The following is a 16,862-nucleotide window of genomic DNA, read 5'->3' as shown; positions in this document are numbered from 1 at the left end:
CTCGGACTGTGCTAATTCCATCAAAATAGTGGATGGCGGTGGCAGAAAGCGATTTACGATGACCTTATAGGGCTTTCGAGGCAAGAGATGTTCAGGGGTGGCTTGCTGTTGCCTGCCTCGGCATAGCAACCCGGGACTTCCTTCGTGGCTTCTCATCCAAATACTGACCAGGGCTGACATTGCTTGGCTTCTGAGATTTGACAACATCAGGCTAGCCTGGGCTATCCACGTCAAAGTGAGAGGCATGCAAAAAAAACCCCTTTGGTATTTTTGGGGTTTGGGCATATTGAACCTGAAGAATATCAGAAATTTCCAGTATTCCCGAATCCCAGTACTGGTGTGGTATCTGGATTCTGTAAATATTCAGGATTGCTGAATTTTTGGGGGCCCCACTATACCCTATGGGAAGGGGTCATTTTGTAAAAAAAAGAGGTGCTGGAGCTCACTAGCACAACTCATTTGCATATGCCACACACCCCTGACATCACCGGAAGCTGAACTAATATCAGCTCAGCATCTACCTTAAAATGCTTCTTGAATTAGAATTGTCCTAATAAAACCTGACTCCCATCATACTTTTTAAATTACTCTCTCCTATGTGGCCACAGTGGCATGATGAAGATTTCCATCTGTCTGTTTTATATGTTTTGGTTATTTTCCCATTTTTTTGTGGGGGAAATATTAGCAAGTTTGTCGAATCTTAGAGTTCAGCAAAATGCTCACAGAGGGTTTGAACAATGGAGTCCAGAAGCAAATTTGGGGGGGGGGGGGTAAGAAAGAGCCCAATAAAATTTCGAGGTTCCAGAGCTCTGCTCCTGTGAGTTCCTGCCCAAAATGAGGCCTGCCTATGGGGACCATTGTAGCCTAGAGAGTTAATTAGGGCTGCCAAGCCCCCAGTCCGGGCAGGGATTCCCCCACCTGGGAGGTGCCCAACCCGCCGGCCCACAGCGGTACCATAATAGTACTACAATATGGTACTACAATAGGTACCATAGAGTTTTAACCTCCCAAATGGCTAGAGCATCTGGGAAAACCATAGAGTTTTCCCAGAAATGCCTAGAGTGGCCTGCTTGTGCACCGTCATTTTGATGACATCACTTCTGGGTGACGTCATTTCGTCGTCCGTGTGAAAGTCCCCTGCCAGGTCGTGAAGAGGACTTGGCAACCCTAGAGTTAAAATTAAAGCGGGTTAGAGAGTTATAGTCTCCTGTCAGGATATCAGACCTCATTGGATTATTTTAGGAAACAAGTTGTATGAGAAACTAATCGGGGCCTAAATTAATCTCTCGCAGGCTGATTGCTCCCCCTGTCTGCCCAGTCACTACTGCAACACCTCTGGACTGACAGCCCCCAGTGGACTTTGCGAAGAAGGATTCTACTGCACGCGGGGCTCCACGATTCCCAATGTGCCAGTCATGGGTCAAAGCGGAGGGCCCTGCCCAGAAGGTAGCAAGTTTCCCAGGGATTGCATGACAAAGAAGCCAGAAATGGCAACTTATGTCTTTTGGGGTCCCTTTTCAGACTGTCTCAAAGTCAGATAAAAAAAAAACACCTCTCTTTCATTCCTTGTGTTGACTGAGGTAAATGGGCATTAAATGTGGGTAGGCGATTATATATCTGGTGTTAGCATCAAACCTAGAGTTGCCAGCTCTGTGTTTGGAAATTCCTGGAGATTTGGGGAGTAGAGCCTGGAGCCTCAGCAGGGTAACATGCCGGAGTGTCCTCTCCAAAGCAGGCATTCTATCTAGAGGATAGGGTTGCCAATCCCCAGGTGGGGGCAGGGGTTCCCCCGGTTTGGAGACCCTCCCCCCGCTTCAGAGCCATCAGAAAGCGGGGGGGGGGGGGAATGTCTGCTGGGAACATTATTATTCCCTATGGAGATGTATTCCCATAGAAAATAATAGAGAATGGATCCATGAGTATCTGGGGCTCTGGGGGGGCTGTTTTTTGAGGTAGAGGTCCCAAAGTTTTAGTACAGCATCTAGTCCTCTCCCCAAAATATCCTCTAAGTTTCAAAACGATTGGACTAGGGGGTCCAATTCTATGAGCCCCAAAAGAAGGTACCCCTATCCTTCATTATTTCCTATGGAAGGGAGGCACTGAAAAGGTGTGCCATCCCTTTTAAATGTGATGGCCAGAACTCCCTTTGGAGTTCAATTATGCTTGCCACAGCCTTGATCTTGGCTCCACCCCAATGTCTCCTGGCTCCATCCCCAAAGTCTCCTGGCTCCACCCCCAAAGTCCCCAGATATTTCTTAAATTGGACTTGGCAACCCTACTAGAGGAACTGATTTCTGTTGTCAAGAGCTGAATTGTAATTCTGGGAGATTTTCAGCCCCCACCTGGAGGTTAACCAATCTGAAAGCACTACCAGAAGAACTAGATAAAGATATATTGTACTAATTGCTCCTCGCTTTTTACATTAATTAATCTATACCACATGGCAAATTAACGCTCTTGTAAGCACGGTACAAATTACACAACAACTCAAAAAAAACAATTAAAGCAGCCGACGAACAAGACAGATCCTCTCCTTAATAAGAACTATTCACATGAAGAGTCTCTTAGTCCTCTGTTGAGCAAATGACTGGCAGACAATCTCTTGAGGTGATCCACAGAGATTTCATACACTTTTCGATGGGAGTCTTCCACTCTTCAACCAAGCCTCGTTAGACACGTCTTGCTAATGTGAAAGCAAAGCAATGCGGGGTTATAGCCAAAATATACCAGCAGGATGTTGACAAAAAAACGGTAAGTATCGAATCACAGATCTAATCTGCAGTAGTCATTTGTCGAAAGCGATGGCAGCAATATTTATTTATTTATTTCATTCTATTTATATCCTGCCCTCCCTGCCAAAGCAGGCCCAGGTGTTGGCAACCAAACCTCTAGATTCAACTGGATTCAAAAACTCCTTCAAAGCCAACAGGCTAACATATCTATGTCATTATATCGGGGCTAACAAAAAAAAAAAAAAAAAACGCCACAGTCACCTCGAATGTAGTCTTGTAAGGCACTCTGGAGAAAAGGGGGGCCAAAAGTCAATAAAGAAAACCAATCCCAACAGTCTGTAGATTTCTCCCAGACAGATGTCTTCTGATGGTGTTTCTCAAGCCCCCTTCTACTGAGGTTTGATCCTGTACAAATCTTCCACCTTCTTCCATGATGGGGGTTCAACCCGTCGCATGAGCATTGGATCTAAATTACTTTCCTCTCTCTCTTTGCAGTCAACAGCTGCACAGCTCTGATCCTTCCAAACAGGAGCATGGCTGGAGACCCCAGCAGGTGTTTTATGTGAGAGAAATCAGGGCTTTTTTGGTAGAAGAAGCTCAGCAGGAACTCCTTTGCATATTAGGCCACATAGGGCTTTTTTGTAGCAGGAGCTCCTTTGCATATTAGGCCACATAGGGCTTTTTTTGTAGCAGGAGCTCCTTTGCATATTAGGCCACACACCCCTGATGTAGCCAATCTTCCAAGAGCTTACAGGGCTTTTCATACAGGGCCTACTGTAAGCTCTTAGAGGATTGGCTACAACAGGGGGTGTGGCCTAATATGCAAAGGAGTTCCTGCTACAAAAGAAGCCCTGAGGCCAAACCCCCTGACACCAAGCCAGCTGGATCTGCGTTCTTGTGCGTTCCTGCTAACAACAACAACAAAAAAGCCCTGGGCTTGCCTATTTCCTTTCTCCGTTTCCCTATTAGTCTTTTAATGTTGTCTATATGTTCTGCCATTTTTATGCATAACTAGGCATCCACTTAATATCAGTCTCACTACTGATATTTGGGTTGGAGAAAAGATGGCTGCGATTCCATCTCAAGCACTCAGAAACCCCCCGAAAAGAAACTCCAGCTTTCAGATTAAAACAGAGCAGTGGCAAAAATTCAGCAACATGCCCCAATTATAATCAGAGCAATTAAATAATTAAAACAATCTGAAGGCAATTATCTAATCACAAGAGATACCAAACGAGCAGTTAACAAGAATTCCTAAAAACAGTAAAGCAATCAAGGGGGACCAGACAGTTGCCTCTCATCCAAAACCCAGGAGAATAAAAACATCTTCGATTGGCTCCTAAAACTCCAAACTGCAGAAACCAAGCAAACAGTGATTAGCATAATCATTCGGCTTGCCAATCTCCAGACAACATCGATCATAGAATCATAGAGTTGGAAGGTGCCTCCAGGGTCATCAACCCCCTGCACAATTCAGGAAATGCACAAATACCTCCCACCACCACCACACACCCAATGATCCCTATGCCACACCCAGAAGATGGCCACAAAGACCTCTAGGATCCTAGCTCAAGTAGCCAGGAGAAAATTTGCTTCCTGACCCCAAAGTGGTGACCAGCATTTCCCTGAGCGTGTAAGAAAGGGGCCACCAGAACTAAGCACTGATGCAACCCTTCCTGCCCTCCCTCTCTGTTCCCCCAGAGAAAATGGCAGTTTTGCAGGGTGGCCTCTAGGGGCATCACATCCTGGCTGATCTTCCTTGCCACACTCCACCCACTCCAAGTTCTGCCCCTAAATCCCTAGGAATTTCCCCATCCACAGACTGAAGCCAAAGGCCTTCATATTTTCTGGAGCCATGAGGGTTTCCTGCATTTGCTTTGACATGTTTTGAGAAGGGGTTTTGTTTCGGAACATGTCCCTTTTCCTCCTCCAGGTTTTTAATGTTTTGCTTCTCTCTCAGGTTACTTCTGTCCGAGGGGCGTAGCTGTTCCACAGCCCTGTCCAGCAGGGTCCTACAATCCTTTGCCGAGGCAAGGCAGCTGTTTCCCCTGCCCTCGGGGGTAAGGAAGAGAAACTCTGCATAGGGTTGCCAAGTCTTACCTTGGCTTTGCTGGGCAGGGGGATACCATAGAGTTTTTACTCAGAGACTAGAGCATCCCCAGTGCAATGTGGCCAGAGTGATGACATCACTTCCAAGTGATGTCATTGCACCAGACATGTTGCATGATGATGGAGCTTTTGGGGGGCGTAGATCCCATCGGTGGCCCGCTCCATGCCAGCAGGTTGGGGACACTCAAACCAGGGGATCCCCTGCCTCCAGCAGGAGTTTAAGCAACCCTACAAGAGGACCACGATAGTAGGTAGCAGGAAAATAAAGCACAAAGCTTCCGTGACTACCAGCCTCAACCACTAAAGAAACAATAACAATATTATCAAAAACTTAGTATATTCTATATAACATAAAGAGCAGACACAACTCAATTACTTAAAGAACAGAACATCCCAAAGCGGCCATCGGAAAATAAGTCCAATTTTTAAAGCAGTCCAGTGCTGTTTTCGACGTAGCACTGAAGGAGGATGATGAGTGATGTCCAAGTAGATTCAAATTTAATTCATAAGGCAGCCAGCAGTCCAATTATTGAGACAAGGATGTACTTTTGCCTTGTTTCACAATTGCTTCTTCAAGCTTCAAGTAGTCAATTTCAGATTCAGGGGCATGAACGCCAAGCAATTCAAGTCTCCAAACTTCAAGTAACTGTAAGCATTAAGTTGGGATGTTCTGTTCTTTAAATAATTGAGTTGTGCCTGTTCTTTATGTTATATAGAATATACTAAGTTTTTGATAATATTGTTATTGTTTCTTTAGTGGTTGAGGCTGGTAGTCATGGAAGCTTTGTGCTTTATTTTCCTGCTACCCAGCAGGAAATTGGCAGCCCTATTTCTGTGGGAAGAAGAAGGAGAAGGAGGAGAATATTGGATTTATATCCCATCCTCCACTTTGAATCTCAGAGTCTCAGAGCAGCTCACAATCTCCTTTGCCTTCCTCCTGCACAACAGACACCCTGTGAGACGGGTGGGGCTGAGAGGGCTCTCCCAGAAGCTGCCCTTTCAAGGACAACCTCTGCAAGAGCTATGGCTGACCCAAGGCCATTCCAGCAGCTGCAAGTGGAGTAGTGGGGAATCAAACCCAGTTCTCCCAGATAAGAGTCCGCACACTTAACCACTACACCAAACAGTTGGGCTTGCAACATCCAGTGAGTTAGTGGGGAGGTCAGTGAAGCTGAGAAGCAACCACCCACCAACGTGTTGGGATGGGGAAATACAGCAGATTCAACAACAGTCAGCACTGGAAATCAAGGAGCAACATAGAACTGGAAAGGAATAATTGGCAATGGAAGTCAGTATTGTCTACTCAGACTAGCAGCGGCTGTCCAGGATTTCCAGTTGAGATCTTTCCTGTCACCTCCAGCCTGGTTTTTTGTAACTGGAGATGCTGAGGACGGAACCTGGGGTTTTAGGCATGCAAAATACTGTACTAAGGCTGACAATGTCAACAACAAAAACTGAACTCCTCTCTTCTCTTGTTTTTTCCTCCTTTCTAAATGCAGGTATTTCTGTCCCAAGAATTCCTCTTCCTTGGTTGGGAGCGAATGCCCAGCGGGGCATTATTGCCCTCTTGGGACGGTCTCAGCAACACAGTTCCCATGTCCCCAGGGGACTTACAACACAAAGACAGGAAGCAGCAATGCATCTTTTTGCTCGCCGTGTGGTCCTGGTGAGTATTAAGAACATAAGAAGAGCCCTGTTGGATAAGACTGGTGGTCCATCTAGTCCAGAGCCCTGTCTCACATGGTGGCCAACCTATTCTTCTGGAGGGCCAACAAGAGGGCACAAAGACCAAGACCTTCCCCTGATGTTGCCTCCTGGGATCCAGAGGTTTACTGACTCTGAATGTGGAGATTCCCCTTGGTCACCATGGCTAGTAGCCACTGATAGACTTATCCTCCAGAAATCTAATCTAATCTGCTTTAGAAGCTGTCTATGCCTGTGGCCATCACTCCATCCTCTAGCAGAGTTCCACATCACTCACTGTGTAAAGAAGTATTTCCTTTTGTCCATCCTGAGTCTATGGTCCTCAGCTTCATTAGATGCCTTCAAGTTCTACGTCTTGAGAAGAGGGACAATAAGTTCTCTTTCAGCTCTCTCCACCCAAGAATAATTTTATAAACCTCTATCATGTCTCCTGCTTAGTCATCTTTTTTCTTAATGGAAAGCTCAAAGGGTGTCTTCTCCACCTGCAGTGATGCCCCACCATCTCTGAAATGTCTATTTCTTTTTATGGTTTCTCCAGGCAGATTATTGGTGTCCCAATATGTTGTCAAAAGTTTTTACGGCTGGAATTCATTAGTTGTTGTAGTTTTCTGGGCTTTATGGCCGTGGTCTTGGCATTGTAGAACCTGACATTTCACAGGACACGGTATTTTGTTCCGTACTGTACTGTAATGCTGGACAACACATCCAGTTACCATGTCAGATGACACAGGGAGGCCATCAGTATCCATAAGCACAAATACAATTTCAACAGGAAATAAGAGAGTTTAAAAATGAATAGGTCATGGTTTCCAGTCCTGAAAAACACAAAATGCTCTGCATCTCACAACAGCACTACAGATAAGATTAGAATTTCAACAGCCAATCCATATGAAAAAGAACCTCCTCAGGAAAGCTCTTCCATTAGCATGTCACAGTCTGTGAAACTCCTACAAGATAATAACTCAGCCCTACTCCACCTTTTCTTGAGTAAATATAAATTACCTGCCTACCATCTTCTCTCTTTGACACAGAGAGAACTCCAGTTTTCTGTGTTATACCTCTGAGGATCCCTTTCACAGTGGCTGCTGAAACGTCAGGTTCTACAATGCCAAGTTTGGAGAGCCAGTTTGGTGTAGTGGTTAAGGGTGTGGACTCTTATCTGGGAGAACCGGGTTTGATTCCCCACTCCTCCACTTGCAGCTGCTGGAATGGCCTTGAGTCAGCCATAGCTCTTGCAGCAGTTGTCCTTGAAAGGGCAACTTCTGTGAGAGCTTTCTCAGCCTCACTGAGAGACCTCCTGATGGCCTCACTGATGGACCTCCTGTTGGAACCTGGGCGTTTTGGCCACTATGTGACACAGAGTGTTGGACTGGATGGGCCATTGGCCTGATCCAACATGGCTTCTCTTATGTTCTTATTGAGGCCACCTATCTCATAGGGTGTTTGTTGTGGGGGAAGAAGATAAAGGAGATTGTAAGCCGCTCTGACACTGTGATTCAGAGAGAAGGGTGGGATATAAATCTACGGTCTTCTTCTTCAAGACCATGGCCATACAGCCTGGAAGAGCTACAACAACTAATATTAATGTCCCCTTTGTGGTTTTGGCTGACAAAGAATAACAGATTTCCAATGTGTCTTGTAGGTCAGTACTGCGCCCTGCCAGGACAGCCTCATGTCACAGGCCCTTGTTCAGCAGGATACTACTGCACCTCAGGAGCTTCCAGCCCAACACCTACAGATGATCGGAGTGGCAACGTATGCCCAAAGGGGCATTATTGTCCAAAGGGGTCGGCCTTGCCCCAGCCCTGTCCCCGGGGCTCTTATAGCAACTCCACAGGGAATACCAAGATGGACGACTGCCTCTCATGTGATGCAGGTATGGCAAGGAGGAAAGGGGGCCTGAGGTGTCTTGCAACCTCCTGCTTTCATAACTAACAAACGAGGTGTGGCTTATTCCTTATGAGAACGAACCTCTGAACTACTTGGGTTCATGAATTCTCACTCCACTCTTTTCTGCTTCTCCCTTTACCCAGATATTGAAGTGTCCTCACAAACTGCAGTCTTTCTAAACTGAACAAAACAGCAAACCGTGCTTTGTACCTTGCCTGTCCAGGACTTTTCTCTTTTTTTGTAGCAGGAACTCCTTTGCATATTAGGCTACACCCCCCCTGATGTAGCCAGTCTTCCAAGAGCTTACAGTAGGCCCTGGAATAAGAGCCCTGCAAGCTCTTGGAGGATTGGCTACATCAGGGGGTGTAACCTAATATGCAAAGGAGTTCCTGCTACAAAAAAGGCAAGCGTGCCTGTAACTGAGCATTAATCAGTGGTTCAGAATCCTGGTTTACAAATTATTTATTTGCTTTTTAAAATACCCTGCCTTTCTCCCCAGTAAGGCCCCAAAGCACCTTTTTCCTGTTCTCCTTTTTATCCTCACAACTTTACTCTGCTCTGGTAAGATCTCACCTGGAGTATTGTGTTCAGTTTGGGGCATCACATTTTAAGAAGGATATAGACAAGCTGGAACGGGACCAAAGGAGGGCAACGAAGATGGTGAGGGGTCTGGAAACCAAGTCCTATGAGGAAAGGTTGAAGGACTTGGGCATGTTTAGCCTGGAGAGGAGGTGGCTGAGGTGATAAGATCACCATCTTCAAGTACTTGAAGGGCTGTCATATAGAGGATGGTGTGGAATTGTTTTCTGTGGCCCTGGAAGGTAGGTCCAGAACCAGTGGGTTGAAATTAAATCAAAAGAGTTTCCGGCTTAACATTAGGAAGAACTTCCTGACCGTTAGAGCGATTCCTCAGTGGAACAGGCTTCTTCGGGAGGTGGTGGGCTCTCCTTCCTTGGAGGTTTTTAAACAGAGGCTAGATGGTCATCTGACAGCGATGAAGATCCTGTGAATTTGGAGTAGGTATTTGTGAGTTTCCTGCGCTGTGCAGAGGGTTGGACTAGCTGACCCTGGAGGTCCCTTCCAACTCTATGATTCAATATAGGACAGAGAGACTCACATTGTAGCGGTATGTGAAGAAGTGAGTAGCGACTCACAGACGTTCATACCACTACAGATTCTTCATAGCTACTGCTGATACATCACAGATGCTCTCTTTATGTTCTCCTCTCAGGGTATTTTTGTGATGGGACAGGGCTTGTCTCTCCTTTGGGACTCTGCATGCCGGGATTTTACTGCAGTGGGGGTGCTGTTTCTCCAAGACCTGCGGAGGTAAGTCCCAGATGGAAGGGGGGTTGGAGAAATGTTGTTTCATGCATCCCTTTGCTCTGTTGCATTTTTGGCTTCTGCCCAGTTTACCTGCAGAAGGCAGCTAACTTCCATCAGAAGCCCCCTTCCGTCTGCCTTTGCTGTTCATGTGGATAAATCCAGTTCTGGAAATACCCTTCAACTGATCCAGGATTGCCTCCCGTGGTTCTCATGTCTCCACCTAAGCCGTTATGCCCTGTTGGGATCTGCCATCATTTTGTCTGTCCTCTTCAGGTCCTGTTTTTGTCTTTCCTGTTCTTTGCAATCATGGCGTGCGCCTCTATATCTGCAGGTAACAAGCAGAGGGGGGCAGTGCCCACCCGGCCACTACTGCATGCGGGGAAGCAGCCAACCTCAGCCATGCCCAGCGGGGAGTTACAACCCATTATGGGGCATGACCCAGTGTTTGGAATGCCCAGACGGTGTTTACTGCGAGATGGGTTCTGTTAACTACACACACTGTCCAGTGGGTGAGTTTCTTTGTGTCAACTGTTATTCTTTCAGATGCGTTCTGTCTGATTGCTTGTTTGCTCCAGTGTCCTAGCTGGGGTGCATAGGCAGGTTTCTTCCCACCTGCTTCCATGTCATCTTTGCAACATCAGGTTTTTATTTTTTGTGCATAATATGCTTTCAGTACAGTTGCTAGAGAAGTTGTCCATTTTGACACGTAAGTTAAGTGCATCTCTTTTTTGTAACCATCAAGTTGCAGCCCACACAAGCCCAGTCTTGTCAGATCTCAGAAGCTAGGCAGGGCCAACTATGGTGAGTACTTGGATGGAAGACGTCCTTGGAATACCAGAGATGGAGGCAGGGGCAGGCTTTATTCAGCCACCTGCCTGAATATCCTCCAGGCCCCCAGTAGGAGTCAGTCTCCAGAAGTTGCTGTAACTTCCAGATGCACAAACACACATGCAAATAACAGTAAAAAATTAAATAAATAAACCCCATAGGACAAGAGAGATTCAGAGGTGGTTTGCCATTGCCCAAAACTTCCTTGGTGGTCTCTCATCCATGAACTAACCAGGGCCAACCCTGATTTGTTTCTGAGAACTGATGAGATCAGGGTAGCCTGGGCAATTCAGGTCAGGCCACATACATACATACATGCACACACACACACACCCAGGGGTGGAATTCTAACAGGAGCTCCTTTGCATATTAGGCCACACACCCCTGATGTAGCCAGTCCTCCAAGAGCTTACAAAAAAGAGCCTTGTAAGTTCTTGGAGGATTGGCTACATCAGGGGTGTGTGGCCTAATATGCAAAGGGTCTCCTGCTAGAATTCTACCCCTGTACGTACATATGTATGTACGTACATAGATACTACATACATACAACTTTATTTGTTGCCATCACTGATCAGCCACGATTAATACACAGACAGTCATAAGCACATTTACATGCAATAAAAATTTAGGCCACATAACAGGCTAATTTCAAATAGTGCAGACATTAAAAAGACTTAATGAGCTGCTTCCTTGTTAAACTTGTTGAGGAGCAAAATTTGGCCACTGTAACGACAGTCCCTTTAACAACAATGACAGCCTTTATTGGCATAACAGCGTAGATGTGTACAATCAGCAAGAGAGAAAACATACATTACCCCAACATTTGAAGCATTCCTCTCTTCTTAAAAGCACAGCTACTTAGCCACTGTCTCAATAATCTCAGGATTATGAGTGGACAATGGGAAGAGAGTCTTACCGCCATCAGATAGTCCCTTGTGATTTTGAAGAAGAGGATCTAAGTAAATGGCGCGAATATCACAGTAAAATGTACAGTACAGGAGAACATATTCAGTACTTTCTATATCCCTTGAACCACAACCACAAAACCTGTTGGAATATGGAATTTTCTGAAACCTCCCATACAGTACTGCAGAAGCTAACATGAAGCGAGCTAACATGAAGACTCTACAAAGCAAGCTAACGCGAAGACTCTACGAAGGTTAGAGGAAGTCAAGCAAGAAAGATATCTTGCCAAGGTTCCACTAGAGGAGATCCCTCATAAAGGTGGACTCATTAGAGCAATCCAAAAAAACAAAGGCATTTCAATACTTGTCAGTTACGTTTGGAAGGGTGATGATGATGGATCTGTCTGCTAAATTAATACCTGCCTTCTTTCTCCCTCCCCAGGACATTACTGCCCACGAAATACAAAGTTTGCCACCCAGTTCCCTTGTCCGCGGGGGACGTACAGCGAGATCCTGAACATCAAAAGTGTCTCTGAATGCCAACCGTGCCCTCCAGGAAAGGTCTGTTCCAAGCCAGGCTTGATGAGCCCAGATGGAGTCTGCACTGCTGGGTGGTATTGCCCACGTGGGTCGACGTCAAGCAAGCCAATAGTTCCAGGAAGTCATTCTGGTATGGAAGAGAACACTGAGTGTGTGAGATCACGGGGAAGAAATGAAATTTGCACCCCAAAAGAACATAGAATATGGCACTACAGCTGAGTCAATATGAAGGAGGGGATTTTTAACAAGAGCTTTTTGCAAATTGTGAAAATCATCCTTTGGGGGCGATCACCATTTCAGAGCGAGGGCTGGAAGAATTGCTCTCACTCCGCATTGGTTCTGTGATATGGTCATGTTGCCAAATCTGAATGGTTATGTGGTATCATCATGGTGCCATGACATTGTTGCATTTACTGATCAGACCCTGACTGGCTGGGATCGTGTAGTCAGTGAAAACTTTAAAAATAATGGTGCCAAAGCAAAAGCCAATCTAGCAGTACACGAAATTTGGCAAAATTAGCAGACAGGGGAGGAGTTTTCAGGGAACGTTTTGCTTCCTTTCCCGAAAGCCTCATTTTGAAAAACGTTGCCTTGGAGATTCTTCGTTCAGCCCTGGTAGCTTGCAGAATTCATCGTCCTCCACACTTCAGCTTTTTAAAAAGCCCATTTCTGATTCTAAAAGTGCAACATTTGGATTGGCCGCGTACAGAATGTAGCTTTGAGCATTGGCTACACCTCCACTGTTATTTTTTCACAAAATTCCTCTTCCATTCCACTAGCAGGATCTGCAACGGGTTTAATCCAGATGTGCCAAGCCGGAACCTTTTGCCCAGAGGGATCCTACGTTCCAGTTCCTTGCACCCCAGGTATATGTACTCATTCTGTGGCAAGCCCAAGTCACCAGTTTGCCAAACCCTTGTTCCCTTTTCTAGTCAAGAAATTCTTGGGGTGGGGTTTGCCATCAAGTCACAGCTGACTTATGGAGACCTCTGGTAGGGTTTTCAAAGTAAGGGATGTCCAGAGGTGGTTTGCCATGGCCTGCCTCTTCATAGCAACCCTGGACTTAGGGTTGCCAAATTCAGTTCAGGAAATATCTGGGGACTTTGGGGGTGGAGTCAGGAGACTTTGGGGGTGGAACCAGGAGCAAGGTTGTGACGAGCACAATTGTACTCCAATGGGAGTTCTGGCCATCACATTTAAAGGGACCGCACACTTTTTGGTTAAGTTGATCTCCACACTTAACCAGTTGCACAGCTATAACCAGCTAGACAACCTAGTTCCTTGCTGTTGGTGCCACCACCTGTGAGGCCAGTGCACAATGAAGCACACACTTGTGGACTGCAGAAAACTTTGCAAAAGGACTTCTGCTGAAACTTTGTTCATGGTGATACTGTAACCCCAGTGGAACATCATGCCGATAGGACGAGACTGTGATGAGAAGACTCATAAAAGCATGAATCTTGACTGTGCTTTCCCCACTCCTCTTTGTCTAGGATATTACTGTTCATCTGCAGAACTGGCGGCTCCATCGGGACCTTGTGATGGAGGTTTCTACTGCACTGGGGGCTCCACAATCCCCAATCCAACAGATGGAGCAGTAGGAGATATTTGTCCTCGAGGCCATGTCTGTCCCCAGGGAAGTTCTTCACCATCTCCCTGTCCTTCAGGTGGGTCTGAGAACAGCTCGGTGCCATGAACCTCACCGCTCTGTCGAGCTTCATTCAGCCATTCAGTCTGTGCCATTTCCAAATGGAATGGAAAGGTATCTCCATAGGGTTGCCAAGTCCAATTTAAGAAATATCTGGGGACTTTGGGGGTGGAGCCAGGAGACATTGGGGTGGAGCCAGGAGACACTGGGGGTGGAGCCAAGACAGAGCAAGGCTGTGACAAGCATAATTGAACTCCAAAGGGAGTGCTGGCCATCACATTTAAAGGGACGGCACACCTTTTCAATGCCTTCCATAGGAAATAATGAAGGATAGGGGCACCTTCTTTGGGGGCTCATAGAATTGGACCCCCTGGTCCAATCGTTTTGAAACTTGGGAGTTATTTTGGGGAGAGACACTAGATGCTGTACTGAAAATTTGGTGCCTCTACCTCAAAAAACAGCCCCTCCCCAGAGCCCCAGATACCCGTGGATCAATTCTCCATTATTTTCTATGGGAATAAATCTCTATAGGGAATAATAGAGTTCCCAGCAGACATTTCCCTCCCCTCTCCCCGCTTTCTGATGACCCTGAAGCGGGGGGAGGGTCTCCAAACCGGGGGATCCCCTGCCCCCACCTGGGGATTGGCAACCCTAGATCTCCACCTAAGAAACTGCGGGGAGTTTGCTAGTTAACATTAGTGCAATACATTTTATTAGGACTGATAGACGATCAGACTTCATGGCACATCGACTCCATTGTCGAAGCTGGAACTTGCAGCCATATAACTAGGGTTGCCAAATCTTAACATGGCTTCAGACAGGGGATTTCCATAGAGTTGGGTTTTTTTACCTGATTGCTAGAGTGCCATGCGCATGATGTGTCCAGTGTGATAACATCACTTCCAGGTGAATGTCACCATACCAGGCATGTTGCGGTGCGCCGGAGCTCTTCAGGGGTGGGGCTCCCTTTGCTGGCCTGTTATGGGTTGGTGGGTTGGGGGCCCCAAAGTGGGGGAACCCCTGCCCCTGGTGGGAACTTGGCAAGCCTACATATAACAACCACGAACTCCTACATGGAATCTACTGTTGGCATCCTGCAGCAGTACCCCATGGTGATCAAGCAGTAGATGTAATATGTAGTTTGGCCCTGTAATGCCATAGAACAGCCAGCAAGCAAGCTTTTGAAGGCCTGGAATGGAGACTTCGCATACAAAACACACAGTTTCAGCACATGCCCAGGGTGGAATTCTAGCAGGAGTTCCTTTGCATATTAGGCCACACACCCCTGATGTAGGCAATCCTCCAAGAGCTTACAAAAAAGAGCCTTGTAAACTCTTGCAGAATTGGCTATATCAGGAGTATGTGGCCTAATATGCAAAGGAGCTCCTGCTAGAATTCCAACCCTGGAAAAGCCCATCAGTGTGCAGTTTATAATAGGGCCAGTTTGCACATCACAAAGTCCTTGTGGAAGGCTGGGTCTCAAATATGCAATAAGAGTTTTGAGCATCCCAAGCAATGAGAGTTCCATGCCTTCATGCTAGGAGGCAAAATCAGGGGATGGCCTCGGCCTCTATGCCCTGTTGTTGGCCCTCCAGAGGAACCAGCTGGCCACTGCTGGACTAGATGGACCACTGGTCTGATCCCACAAGGCTGTTCTTTATGTTCTTACACACATGGGCCCCTTTTTTTTATTTTAGTGCATCTCAAAGTATAACGTCCTTCACAATTCTGATCCACTGGGCTACCTTGCACAGGCTAGAATCAGCTGGTATAGCTTCTCTTGGACCCTAGAATATTGGGAAAGGGGGCTGTGTTTCTGTATTTATTTATTGATTTTATTATTATTCCACCCATTTGCCAGGGAGCTCGGGGCAGCCTGTATGGTGTCCTCCCCACATTTTGTCCTCCATCTATCCCATCTCACAAACTGTGAGTATATAACAGGAAGCAGACCCGGTTCTCTGCCCTGAGCTTCCTGGAGGACAGGTGGGATAAAAACTGCTCACCTGGGAAACTCCATGGCTGAGTGGGGGTCTTCCTTCTTGTAGTCCAGCATTCTTCACCATTATAACCACTGGCATGCTCAGATTGCCTCCTTCCCATTGTAGTTGTGTTGGTCTGCAAAGAACTAGATTTGAATCCACTAGCAGCATAGAGACGAACACGATTTTCAAAGTGTGAGGCAGGGCTTTTTTTGCAGCAGGAACTCCTTTGCATATTAGGCCACACACCCCTAACGTAGCTGATCCTCCAAGAGCTTACAGAGTTCTCAGTGCAGGGCCTACTGTAAGCTCCAGGAGGATTGGCTACATCAGGAGGTGTGGTCTAATATGCAAAGGAGTTTCTGCTACAAAAAAAAAAAATCCTGCGGTTTCCAGAGTCAAGCCTTTTAATTGACAAAGAAAACTTTGATTTTAAAAAACTTATATCCCCAAAATCTCTAAGGACTTGAGTGGACTTGAATCTAAACAGAAGAAAAAGGTACCAGTTCCAGCTTCATGCACACACCCAGCTATACATGGTATCAATTCTAAGTTATAATATTTTTGTTTCTATTTTATGCATATTCTCCCTCCCTTCCTTTCTGTTTTTAAATTCTATTTAGGAGATGGGCTTTGAGTTTTTTCCCCTTTTTCTTGGTTATTTTTTTAAAATAAATAAATAAAATATTGCTATGAAAGAAGATCAAAGAAGAAGATGATGATGATATTGGATTTATGTCCCACCCTCCACTCCGAATCAGAAGGCTCACAATCTCCTTTATCTTCCTCCCCCACAACAGACACCCTGTGAGGTGGGTGGGACTGAGAGGACTCTCACAGCAACCGCCCTTTCAAGGACAACCTCTTCCAGAGCTATGGCTGACTCAAGGCCATTCCAGCAGGTGCAAGTGGGGGAGCGGGGAATCAAACCTGGTTCTCCCAGATAAGAGTCTGCACACTTAACCACTACACTAAACTGGGTACACCCTCCCTGTAAGATATATGTGTATGCATGCTTATATGTACACACACAAACTACAGAAATACACCTGCATTTTCATTTACAGGATCCTTTTTTGCTCACCGCGGTGGCCGGTCGGCACAAGACTGCCGGCTGTGTGTGGCTGGCTGGTTTTGTTCCCGCCAAGGTCAAAGTTCTCCAGAAGGTTTGTGCAAAGAAGGCTGGTTTTGCCCGGAG

This window comes from Heteronotia binoei, chromosome 12 (genome assembly GCF_032191835.1).
Source record: "Heteronotia binoei isolate CCM8104 ecotype False Entrance Well chromosome 12, APGP_CSIRO_Hbin_v1, whole genome shotgun sequence".
In the NCBI taxonomy this organism is placed as follows: Eukaryota; Metazoa; Chordata; class Lepidosauria; order Squamata; family Gekkonidae; genus Heteronotia; species Heteronotia binoei.
Note: the sequence above shows the minus strand (reverse complement) of the source record.